Below are 13,241 nucleotides of genomic sequence, written 5' to 3' on the forward strand. Positions count from 1 at the left end.
TTTTGTCGAAATGTGTACAGTGAACCACAGTTACAAATTGGACGAAAATTTGTAGTCCCTTTGTGGTCTTTACATCACTAGTTTACAGTACTTCGTATATATTGTCAGAGATTTGCCTTGAGTCCTGTTGAGTCATATTCTTAATTTTCAGGGGTCCTGGACTACAAAATGGGGATCCCAGACACTTAAATATTATTATTAATAATATGTTGCAGTATTGTTGTAATTCAGTTACTGTTATTGAATTGTGTATCATGATCATCACATTGTTACTAGAGGTGTGACGATACACAAATTTCACGATATGATACGTATCGCGATAACTTGTAATGATACAATTCAATACGATGCATATCACGATATGCTATCTTTAGTTATTTTCTTTAAAAAAGTGTATTTTGATAACAGTGTAAATTTTGACATAACTGTCAAGTTCTAGTGAAAATTCACAATGTTTAGGTCAACGATACATATCACGATACGAAAAAAGTATTGTCAGAAAAGGTATCACGATTGTCAATACTACAATATATCGTCACAGCTCTAATTGTTACAGTAATTAAATTGCAAATGATACAATAACTTGGCTAGTATCAGACTCAATGATAACTTATTGTTACTTGATCGAAATTTTTACAAAAACTTTTTTGACTTTTTCTGCGTCCCACTTATCAATTTCTTTCCGTCCGTTGTCAATGTTTATAGTGAGTGAGTTGAGTTTTACGCCACACTCAGCAATATTCCAGCTATATGACGGCGGTCTGTAAATAATCGAGTCTGGACCAGACAATCCAGTGATCAACAGCATGAGCATCGATCTGCACAATTGGGAACCGATGACATGTGTCAACCAAGTCAGCGAAACTGACCACCCGATCCCGTTAGTCGTCTCTTACGACAAGATAGTCACCTTTTTATGGCAAGCACATGGGTTGCTGAAGACCTATTCTACCCCGGATCTTCACGGGTCTTGTCAATGTTTATACGTATAGAACGTAGGAATTCGCGTCCCGTAAATCCCTGTATTGTGCTTTTGGCACAGTAGTCACGACTGTTGCCAGATTTTAAACACCAAGACCTACAAACATGTAACAAAGGTAAATCCTTGGTATCACCAATTTGGTATTAATATCCAGGGTGAGGTGAGGTGAGGTGAGGTGAAATTGGGTTTAACGTCGTACTTGAGAATATTTCGCTTATATGACGACGTGCTTGCGTGTGTATGTGTATGTGCAGCTGCTTGTACTAGCCCAGACTTAAGCTGGTTTTATAGTGCTAGCCCACTGAGATACTATGCCGCAGTGAAGCATGAATACCCCCCCACTCTGACTCAGAGCCGACCAGTCCCTGTTGTACCCATTAATGCCGAGCGCCTGGCAGGGACCAACAAGTACCATATTTTAACGTCTTTTGGTATGACGCGGTCAGGGATTGAACCCGCGACCTTCCGCTCTCCGGGCGGACGCTCTAACCACTACACCACGGAGGCGGTCTTAATATCCAGGGTGCGAAATAGTTTCCAAATTTTGCTAGCCAGTCCGGCTAGCTATGCCTGAAACTTACTAGCCCACAAAATAATTCACTACCCCGAAATTTGAATGTAGAAACTAAGCAAATGATTACAAAAATAGATGAGAATAAGATATTGTTGGCATGACGGATTTCATCATTAAGCTGCCATATGATGAACATTTTTATCAGTCCATAATCTTGCATGATTTAAAACTGTATTATAACTTAATTATAACTGAACAAGTCAGAGAGAGTGATATATTTACAAAATGACCCCATGAAAATTTACTAGCCAGTCGGGCCAGTGACTGGAGAATTACTAACCTGACTGGATTTTTACTATCCACGGGCTAACAGAACATTGGCTATTTCGCACTGTTAATATCTCACATTTTCTAAGGGACAATGTTTCTCTGACAACATCCATGTTTTTCGTATGTTTCACTATTTTTCTGTAATTATGATATGTTATTATCACACATTACCAGGTCTGTGTATGAAACAATGAGTATGGAGCATTTATCTCAGGTTCATACGTCATAGTTTCCTTAGTTTGAAGCTTTTTTCATGAGTTCTCCTAAAGTGGCGAATGTTTATAAACTAGATCGCTTCTGATGAGGTTCTTGAGAGGCATATAGAAGTTGGTATTCAAGTATAAGACAAAATGCTATGGATGTCAACTTCTTGTTATTGTATACACAACGTTTCTGGGCTATTCCATGCTCCTTCGTCAGGTCATTCACTTGACGAAGGGGCAAGGAATAGCCCAGAAACGTGTATATACAAGAAGAAGTTGACATCCACAGCATTTTGTCTTATACTAGATCGCTTCCTTTCACATTAAGCTGACACCCTGTGATGTGATTTATATCACATATATGCTGTTAAACACAGCATTACACCACATTTCCTCACATCAAAGAACAGTAATAACCTTGTGCAGAGATAGATACACAACAGATATTGTCTGCTATGAGAGAAGCACTTCAGTTTTAATTTGCTATAATCAGGACACACTCTTCAGCTGGCAAATCCTCCATGTTTTCTATCAGGGGTCAAGGTCAGAGGCAAGTCCTATCAGTAAATTGTCCACAGGTGTAATGTCAGGAGTAAAAACTTGTCCAATTATTAAGGTGTCAGTAGGGGATTTGTAGTGTTATGAAATCTGTAGGACAAATTCATATTACGTAGTGGAAGAATGCATGTACTACAGCTTTGTTTCAACCCCATTTCACAAGGAGTCTAGTTAGTATAGAGGCAGACGTCCTTTTTACATGCATGCAGCCAGTTGTGTGAAGCGAAATCAGTCAATATTACCCAGGTCAAATATCACATGACCCGAAAAAAGGCTACAGTGCTTTCTGACGATGTTTGTAATTGTTGACATGTCATGTTTAATCCCAAGTCGGCTCAACAGTCGACCAGATCAGTCAATACTGTACTGGTCAAAGGGCACCTACCAGTGACAACCTCATGCTGTGTGGTATTAACATCCTCCATCTGGAACCGTGAAATCCAACACTTACAGAAGCTTCAGCATGTAGCCAACTAGGAAGCAGGTACAATTATCAGTCTGTTATGTATGGAGAAATGTGCTTGCATGGCTGTGTCAACAGGAGGCAACAGAGAGGTGAGCCAAGTGGTTGCAGTCTTCAGTCATCACGCTGAAGACCCGGGTTCGATTCCCCACATGGGTACAATATGTGAAGCCCATTTCTGGTGTCTGCCGCCATGTAATTGCTGGAGTATTACGGCAGTGTAAAACCATACTGTGATATTGCTCGAGTATTACTTGAGGAAGTGTAAAACCATACATAGTTGTTCTCACTCATTTAGAAACTTCGAAATGGGGAAGCTTTTTGAAGATTTTAGTAGAACAAGTCCTCAGTAGTTCATGCTTGTCGTGAGCAGTGCAGAGTGGGTGGTGTCCTGTGTGACCTAGGTGATTGTGAATCAACCAATCATTACTGAGGAGGTTTAGTGCCTGCTTAAATACTGGCTACGAATATATGTCAGAAGTAGTTCAGAAATTAGATTTGTACTTTAGAAATCGTGTTGATGAATCTTAAATTAGAAATACTTATGTTAACAACAGTGAAATAGTGATGATGTTTGTTGCATGTAAATTCAGTTTAAATATTTGTCCTGTCAGTGGCAGATCCAGTGGACGGTCAAACACATCAGTTCGAGTTTGTAATTTAGGAGAGAAACTGCATCTACTGTTATGACCATTCTGATATGAAAGGGTTGAGATGTTGCTTTCTTATCTAAACATTTCAAAAATAAGTCAGTGAAGGTAACTAATATAATATTAGTACACATTTACTACTTTTAGAGGACATCAAGCATGATGTCATTATGCATGTGTAAACAATAAATTTGAGAATCTTAAAGTGAAAAAGGAAATATGATGTGATGAAATTTGAAGAACAATGACAAACTTAACACCTGGTTTCAACTGAGTTTATTGTGCAAGGGATACATGAATCTAAGGTGTTTGACTTCCTCCTTTATATGGGGTCCAGCCAGTGTGTGGAGTTTCAAGGCCAAAGTGACAATACCAGCCATGCTGTTCTCCAAGTGTTGCCCATCCCTCAATGTCTGACAGCCTGTGTAACCTACCCTCCCAGATATGATACCCTGACATTACGTAACCTTATCCCCTTCATGGCTGGATCCAGCCCCACTCCTGGACTACAACCCGGCTAAGCTCCGCCCCCATCTATATATAGCTGACCCAGCTCTCAGTCAGGCAGGCATGACATATTGAAGTGAGAACGAAGAAGATTTGTGCATGGACCAGGCTCCCAGATAGAACCAGTGAGAAACAACAGCCTTGTCATACTGGACGGTGTAGGTAGATAACCCCTGTGTGATATGAGGTATATATCCCAGCTTGTATGTTCTCTTATAATCCAGGAAATATTTAAATGCCTGGCACATGGTTTGTTGGCATTTCCTGGCCTGCTACCATGTGCTGACTGACTGCTTGCTATGGCAAGAAAGGATATGCTTACATAGCTGGGTGTACAATCTCACAGCATTGTGTAGAGGTATGGACCACATTTAGCTGTAGCAGACCCTTGTGAAGGGACAATGCATGATATAAACTGTCAGGATGCCATTATGTTGTCAGCCTATGTAACAATGTTTACTTTGGTATTGTCTTGTCATCCTGGCTCTTACTACATGTGTAAAGAGTTGGGCAGGAGAACACTGGCTGTGAAGAATAATTGTTTAACAGGCAGAAGCAAGCCTTGTACTGAGCGATCCTGTAAATATGGACACAGCCTGGGCAGTGATTCCAGTCAGATGGGATATCTCATTATCATTGACACATCCAGGACTATCAGTGACCTTACAGTTGGAAAAAGCATGAAACAGTTGTCAGTGGTATTAGATAGACAATATTGCTTTGCTAACTACTGAAGGAAATGAAAGAAGCTCTACTCTGCTGGCCCTCTACCCAATTTAAGAGTTTATGCTTTGTTGTCATTCAAACAAATTGCTTGTTTTGTACTTTGGGTATGTTTTTTATTTGGCAGGATTACATATCTGGCTTTAGGATCAGATGGCAGTCCTGTGTAGAGGTTCTCTTTAAACCTTCTGAGGTCCTGCAACCCTATTGTGTACACAAGACCAGAATGTTTCACGATTTAACAAATGTTCTTGGCTTATGAGGCAAAATTCTTTCCCTAGAATTGGAAGTACTGATAAAACTCAACTAAAGCCAGTAAGAATCATGACATCGTTCCCAAACAGAAGAATGACAAAGTTTATTTTAGTGAAGTGTCACTGTATGCACGCTGGTTTTTCATTAGTGTCAAAATAGTGGGGTAACCGCCATCAGTTAAACTGAAATATTGATGTGTTGCCCCCTCGGTGTTCATCAGTGTCAAGATAGTGGGGAAACCACCTTTAATTCAACTGAAATATTGATGTGTGTCACCTCGGCTTTCATCAGTGTCAAGATGGTGGGGTAACCACCTTCAGTTTAACTGAAATATTGATGAGTGCCACCTCGTTGTTAATCAATGTCAAGATGGTGGGGTAACCACCTTCAGTTTAACTGAAATATTGATGAGTGCCACCTTGGTGTTCATCAGTGTCAAGATAGTGGGGTAACCACCTTCAGTTCAACTGAAATATTGATGAGTGCCACCTCAGCTTTCATCAGTGTCAAGATAGTGGGGTAACCACCTTCAGTTCAACTGAAATATTGATGAGTGCCACCTCGGCTTTCATCAGTGTCAAGATAGTGGGGTAACCACCTTCAGTTCAACTGAAATATTGATGTGTGCCACCTCGGTGTTCATCATCGTCAAGATAGTGGGGTAACCACCTTCAGTTTAACTGAAATATTGATGAGTGCCACCTTGGTGTTCATCAGTGGCAAGATAGTGGGGTAACCACCTTCAGTTCAACTGAAATATTGATGAGTGCCACCTCAGTGTTCGTCAGTGTCACGATGGTGGGGAAACCACCTTCAATTCAACTGAAATAATGATGAGTGCCACCTTGGTGTTCATCAGTGTCAAGATAGTGGGGTAACCACCTTCAGTTCAACTGAAATATTGATGAGTGCCACCTCGGCTTTCATCAGTGTCAAGATAGTGGGGTAACCACCTTCAGTTCAACTGAAATAATGATGAGTGCCACCTCAGTGTTCGTCAGTGTCACGATGGTGGGGAAACCACCTTCAATTCAACTGAAATAATGATGAGTGCCACCTTGGTGTTCATCAGTGTCAAGATAGTGGGGTAACCACCTTCAGTTCAACTGAAATATTGATGAGTGCCACCTCGGCTTTCATCAGTGTCAAGATGGTGGGGTAACCACCTTCAGTTTAACTGAAATATTGATGAGTGCCACCTCGTTGTTAATCAATGTCAAGATGGTGGGGTAACCACCTTCAGTTTAACTGAAATATTGATGAGTGCCACCTCGGTGTTCATCAGTGTCAAGATAGTGGGGTAACCACCTTCAGTTCAACTGAAATATTGATGAGTGCCACCTCAGCTTTCATCAGTGTCAAGATAGTGGGGTAACCACCTTCAGTTCAACTGAAATATTGATGAGTGCCACCTCGGCTTTCATCAGTGTCAAGATAGTGGGGTAACCACCTTCAGTTCAACTGAAATATTCATGTGTGCCACCTCGGTGTTCATCATCGTCAAGATAGTGGGGTAACCACCTTCAGTTTAACTGAAATATTGATGAGTGCCACCTCGGTGTTCATCAGTGGCAAGATAGTGGGGTAACCACCTTCAGTTCAACTGAAATATTGATGAGTGCCACCTCAGCTTTCATCAGTGTCAAGATAGTGGGGTAACCACCTTCAGTTCAACTGAAATATTGATGAGTGCCACCTCGGCTTTCATCTGTGTCAAGATAGTGGGGTAACCACCTTCAGTTCAACTGAAATATTGATGTGTGCCACCTCGGTGTTCATCATCGTCAAGATAGTGGGGTAACCACCTTCAGTTTAACTGAAATATTGATGAGTGCCACCTCGGTGTTCATCAGTGGCAAGATAGTGGGGGTAACCACCTTCAGTTCAACTGAAATATTGATGAGTGCCACCTCAGCTTTCATCAGTGTCAAGATAGTGGGGTAACCACCTTCAGTTCAACTGAAATATATTGATGTGCCACCTCGATGTTCATCATCGTCAAGATAGTGGGGTAACCACCTTCAGTTTAACTGAAATATTGATGAGTGCCACCTCGGTGTTCATCAGTGTCAAGATAGTGGGGTAACCACCTTCAGTTCAACTGAAATATTGATGAGTGCCACACCGCTTTCATCAGTGTCAAGATGGTGGGGTAACCACCTTCAGTTTAACTGAAATATTGATGAGTGCCACCTCGTTGTTCATCAATGTCTAGATGGTGGGGTAACCACCTTCAGTTTAACTGAAATATTGATGAGTGCCACCTCGGTGTTCATCAGTGTCAAGATAGTGGGGTAACCACCTTCAGTTCAACTGAAATATTGATGAGTGCCACCTCAGCTTTCATCAGTGTCAAGATAGTGTGGTAACCACCTTCAGTTCAACTGAAATATTGATGAGTGCCACCTCGGTGTTCATCAGTGTCAAGATAGTGGGGTAACCACCTTCAGTTCAACTGAAATATTGATGTGTGCCATACCTCGGTGTTCATCATCGTCAAGAGATAGTGGGGTAACCACCTTCAGTTTAACTGAAATATTGATGAGTGCCACCTCGGTGTTCATCAGTGGCAAGATAGTGGGGTAACCACCTTCAGTTCAACTGAAATATTGATGAGTGCCACCTCGGCTTTCATCAGTGTCAAGATAGTGGGGTAACCACCTTCAGTTCAACTGAAATATTGATGAGTGCCACCTCGGCTTTCATCTGTGTCAAGATAGTGGGGTAACCACCTTCAGTTCAACTGAAATATTGATGTGTGCCACCTCGGTGTTCATCATCGTCAAGATAGTGGGGTAACCACCTTCAGTTTAACTGAAATATTGATGAGTGCCACCTCGGTGTTCATCAGTGGCAAGATAGTGGGGTAACCACCTTCAGTTCAACTGAAATATTAATGAGTGCCACCTCGGCTTTCATCAGTGTCAAGATAGTGGGGTAACCTTCAGTTCAACTGAAATATTGATGAGTGCCACCTCGGTGTTCATCATCGTCAAGATAGTGGGGTAACCACCTTCAGTTCAACTGAAATATTGATGAAGTGCCACCTCGCTTTCATCAGTGTCAAGATGGTGGGGTAACCACCTTCAGTTTAACTGAAATATTGATGAGTGCCACCTCGTTGTTAATCAATGTCAAGATGGTGGGGTAACCACCTTCAGTTTAACTGAAATATTGATGAGTGCCACCTCGGTGTTCATCAGTGTCAAGATAGTGGGGTAACCACCTTCAGTTCAACTGAAATATTGATGAGTGCCACCTCAGCTTTCATCAGTGTCAAGATAGTGGGGTAACCACCTTCAGTTCAACTGAAATATTGATGAGTGCCACCTCGGCTTTCATCAGTGTCAAGATAGTGGGGTAACCACCTTCAGTTCAACTGAAATATTCATGTGTGCCACCTCGGTGTTCATCATCGTCAAGATAGTGGGGTAACCACCTTCAGTTTAACTGAAATATTGATGAGTGCCACCTCGGTGTTCATCAGTGGCAAGATAGTGGGGTAACCACCTTCAGTTCAACTGAAATATTGATGAGTGCCACCTCAGCTTTCATCAGTGTCAAGATAGTGGGGTAACCACCTTCAGTTCAACTGAAATATTGATGAGTGCCACCTCGGCTTTCATCTGTGTCAAGATAGTGGGGTAACCACCTTCAGTTCAACTGAAATATTGATGTGTGCCACCTCGGTGTTCATCATCGTCAAGATAGTGGGGTAACCACCTTCAGTTTAACTGAAATATTGATGAGTGCCACCTCGGTGTTCATCAGTGGCAAGATAGTGGGGTAACCACCTTCAGTTCAACTGAAATATTGATGAGTGCCACCTCAGCTTTCATCAGTGTCAAAATAGTGGGGTAACCACCTTCAGTTCAACTGAAATATTGATGTGTGCCACCTCGATGTTCATCATCGTCAAGATAGTGGGGTAACCACCTTCAGTTTAACTGAAATATTGATGTGTGCCACCTCGGTGTTCATCAGTGTCAAGATAGTGGGGTAACCACCTTCAGTTCAACTGAAATATTGATGAGTGCCACCTCGGCTTTCATCAGTGTCAAGATGGTGGGGTAACCACCTTCAGTTTAACTGAAATATTGATGAGTGCCACCTCGTTGTTCATCAATGTCAAGATGGTGGGGTAACCACCTTCAGTTTAACTGAAATATTGATGAGTGCCACCTCGGTGTTCATCAGTGTCAAGATAGTGGGGTAACCACCTTCAGTTCAACTGAAATATTGATGAGTGCCACCTCAGCTTTCATCAGTGTCAAGATAGTGTGGTAACCACCTTCAGTTCAACTGAAATATTGATGAGTGCCACCGCTTTCATCAGTGTCAAGATAGTGGGGTAACCACCTTCAGTTCAACTGAAATATTGATGTGTGCCACCTCGTGTTCATCATCGCCAAGATAGTGGGTAACCACCTTCAGTTTAACTGAAATATTGATGAGTGCCACCTCGGTGTTCATCAGTGGCAAGATAGTGGGGTAACCACCTTCAGTTCAACTGAAATATTGATGAGTGCCACCTCAGCTTTCATCAGTGTCAAGATAGTGGGTAACCACCTTCAGTTCAACTGAAATATTGATGAGTGCCTCGGCTTTCATCTGTGTCAAGATAGTGGGGTAACCACCTTCAGTTCAACTGAAATATTGATGTGTGCCACCTCGGTGTTCATCATCGTCAAGATAGTGGGGTAACCACCTTCAGTTTAACTGAAATATTGATGAGTGCCACCTCGGTGTTCATCAGTGGCAAGATAGTGGGGTAACCACCTTCAGTTCAACTGAAATATTGATGAGTGCCACCTCAGCTTTCATCAGTGTCAAGATAGTGGGGTAACCACCTTCAGTTCAACTGAAATATTGATGTGTGCCACCTCGGGTGTTCATCATCGTCAAGATAGTGGGGTAACCACCTTCAGTTTAACTGAAATATTGATGAGTGCCACCTCGGTGTTCATCAGTGGCAAGATAGTGGGGTAACCACCTTCAGTTCAACTGAAATATTGATGAGTGCCACCTTGGTGTTCATCAGTGTCACGATGGTGGGGTAACCACCTTCAGTTCAACTGAATATTGATGTGTGCCACCTCGATGTTCATCAGTGTCAAGATAGTGGGGTAACCACCATCAGTTAAACTGAAATATTGATGAGTGCCACCTGGTGTTCATCAGTGGCAAGATAGTGGGGAAACCACCTTTAATTCAACTGAAATATTGATGTGTGTCACCTACGGCTTTCATCAGTGTCAAGATGGTGGGTAACCACCTTCAGTTTAACTGAAATATTGATGAGTGCCACCTCTGTGTTAATCAATGTCAAGATGGTGGGGTAACCACCTTCAGTTTAACTGAAATAATGATGAGTGCCACCTTGGTGTTCATCAGTGTCAAGATAGTGGGGTAACCACCTTCAGTTCAACTGAAATATTGATGAGTGCCACCCAGCTTTCATCAGTGTCAAGATAGTGGGTAAACCACCTTCAGTTCAACTGAAATATTGATGAGTGCCACCGCTTTCATCAGTGTCAAGATAGTGGGGTAACCACCTTCAGTTCAACTGAAATATTGATGTGTGCCACCGCGTGTTCATCATCACAAGATAGTGGGGTAACCACCTTCAGTTTAACTGAAATATTGATGAGTGCCACCGGTGTTCATCAGTGGCAAGATAGTGGGTAACCACCTTCAGTTCAACTGAAATATTGATGAGTGCCACCTCAGTGTTCTGGCCAGTGTCATGTTGGTGGGGAAACCACCTTCAATTCAACTGAAATAATGATGAGTGCCACCTTGGTGTTCATCAGTGTCAAAGATAGTGGGTAAATCCACCTTCAGTTCAACTGAAATATTGATGAGTGCCCACCTCGGCTTTCATCAGTGTCAAGATAGTGGGGTAACCACCTTCAGTTCAACTGAAATATTGATGAGTGCCACCTCAGTGTTCGCCAGTGTCACGCTGGTGGGGAAACCACCTTCAATTCAACTGAAATAATGATGAGTGCCACCTTGGTGTTCATCAGTGTCAAGATAGTGGGTAAACCACCTTCAGTTCAACTGAAATATTGATGAGTGCCACCGGCTTTCATCAGTGTCAAGATGGTGGGGTAAAACCACCTTCAGTTTAACTGAAATATTGATGAGTGCCACCTCGTTGTTAATCAATGTCAAGATGGTGGGGTAACCACCTTCAGTTCAACTGAAATATTGATGAGTGCCCTCGGTGTTCATCAGTGGCAAGATAGTGGGTAACCACCTTCAGTTCAACTGAAATATTGATGAGTGCCACCTCAGCTTTCATCAGTGTCAAGATAGTGGGTAACCACCTTCAGTTCAACTGAAATATTGATGAGTGCCACCTCGGCTTTCATCTGTGTCAAGATAGTGGGTAAATCCACCTTCAGTTCAACTGGAAATATTGATGTGCCACCTCGGTGTTTCATCATCGCCAAGATAGTGGGGTAAATCCACCTTCAGTTTAACTGAAATATTGATGAGTGCCACCTCGGTGTTCATCAGTGGCAAGATAGTGGGGTAACCACCTTCAGTTCAACTGAAATATTGATGAGCGCCACCTCAGCTTTCATCAGTGTCAAGATAGTGGGTAAATCCACCTTCAGTTCAACTGAAATATTGATGTGTGCCACCTCAGAGGTGTTCATCATCGCCAAGATAGTGGGGTAAACCACCTTCAGTTTAACTGAAATATTGATGAGTGCCACCTCGGTGTTCATCAGTGGCAAGATAGTGGGGTAACCACCTTCAGTTCAACTGAAATATTGATGAGTGCCACCTTGGTGTTCATCAGTGTCACGATGGTGGGGTAACCACCTTCAGTTCAACTGAATATTGATGTGTGCCACCTCGATGTTCATCAGTGTCAAGATAGTGGGGTAACCACCATCAGTTAAACTGAAATATTGATGAGTGCCACCTTGGTGTTCATCAGTGGCAAGATAGTGGGGAAACCACCTTTAATTCAACTGAAATATTGATGTGTGTCACCTCGGCTTTCATCAGTGTCAAGATGGTGGGGTAACCACCTTCAGTTTAACTGAAATATTGATGAGTGCCACCTCTGTGTTAATCAATGTCAAGATGGTGGGGTAACCACCTTCAGTTTAACTGAAATAATGATGAGTGCCACCTTGGTGTTCATCAGTGTCAAGATAGTGGGGTAACCACCTTCAGTTCAACTGAAATATTGATGAGTGCCACCTCAGCTTTCATCAGTGTCAAGATAGTGGGGTAACCACCTTCAGTTCAACTGAAATATTGATGAGTGCCACCTCGGCTTTCATCAGTGTCAAGATAGTGGGGTAACCACCTTCAGTTCAACTGAAATATTGATGTGTGCCACCTCGGTGTTCATCATCGTCAAGATAGTGGGGTAACCACCTTCAGTTTAACTGAAATATTGATGAGTGCCACCTCGGTGTTCATCAGTGGCAAGATAGTGGGGTAACCACCTTCAGTTCAACTGAAATATTGATGAGTGCCACCTCAGTGTTCGTCAGTGTCACGTTGGTGGGGAAACCACCTTCAATTCAACTGAAATAATGATGAGTGCCACCTTGGTGTTCATCAGTGTCAAGATAGTGGGGTAACCACCTTCAGTTCAACTGAAATATTGATGAGTGCCACCTCGCTTTCATCAGTGTCAAGATAGTGGGGTAAACCACCTTCAGTTCAACTGAAATATTGATGAGTGCCACCTCAGTGTTCGTCAGTGTCACGTTGGTGGGGAAACCACCTTCAATTCAACTGAAATAATGATGAGTGCCACCTTGGTGTTCATCAGTGTCAAGATAGTGGGGTAACCACCTTCAGTTCAACTGAAATATTGATGAGTGCCACCTCGGCTTTCATCAGTGTCAAGATGGTGGGGTAACCACCTTCAGTTTAACTGAAATATTGATGAGTGCCACCTCGTTGTTAATCAATGTCAAGATGGTGGGGTAACCACCTTCAGTTCAACTGAAATATTGATGTGTGCCACCTCGGTGCTCATCATCGTCAAGATAGTGGGGTAACCACCTTCAGTTTAACT

The sequence above is a fragment of the Haliotis rubra genome, unplaced genomic scaffold (assembly GCF_003918875.1).
Source record: "Haliotis rubra isolate DU_JTF1 unplaced genomic scaffold, ASM391887v1 Scf38, whole genome shotgun sequence".
NCBI lineage: Eukaryota > Metazoa > Mollusca > Gastropoda > Lepetellida > Haliotidae > Haliotis > Haliotis rubra.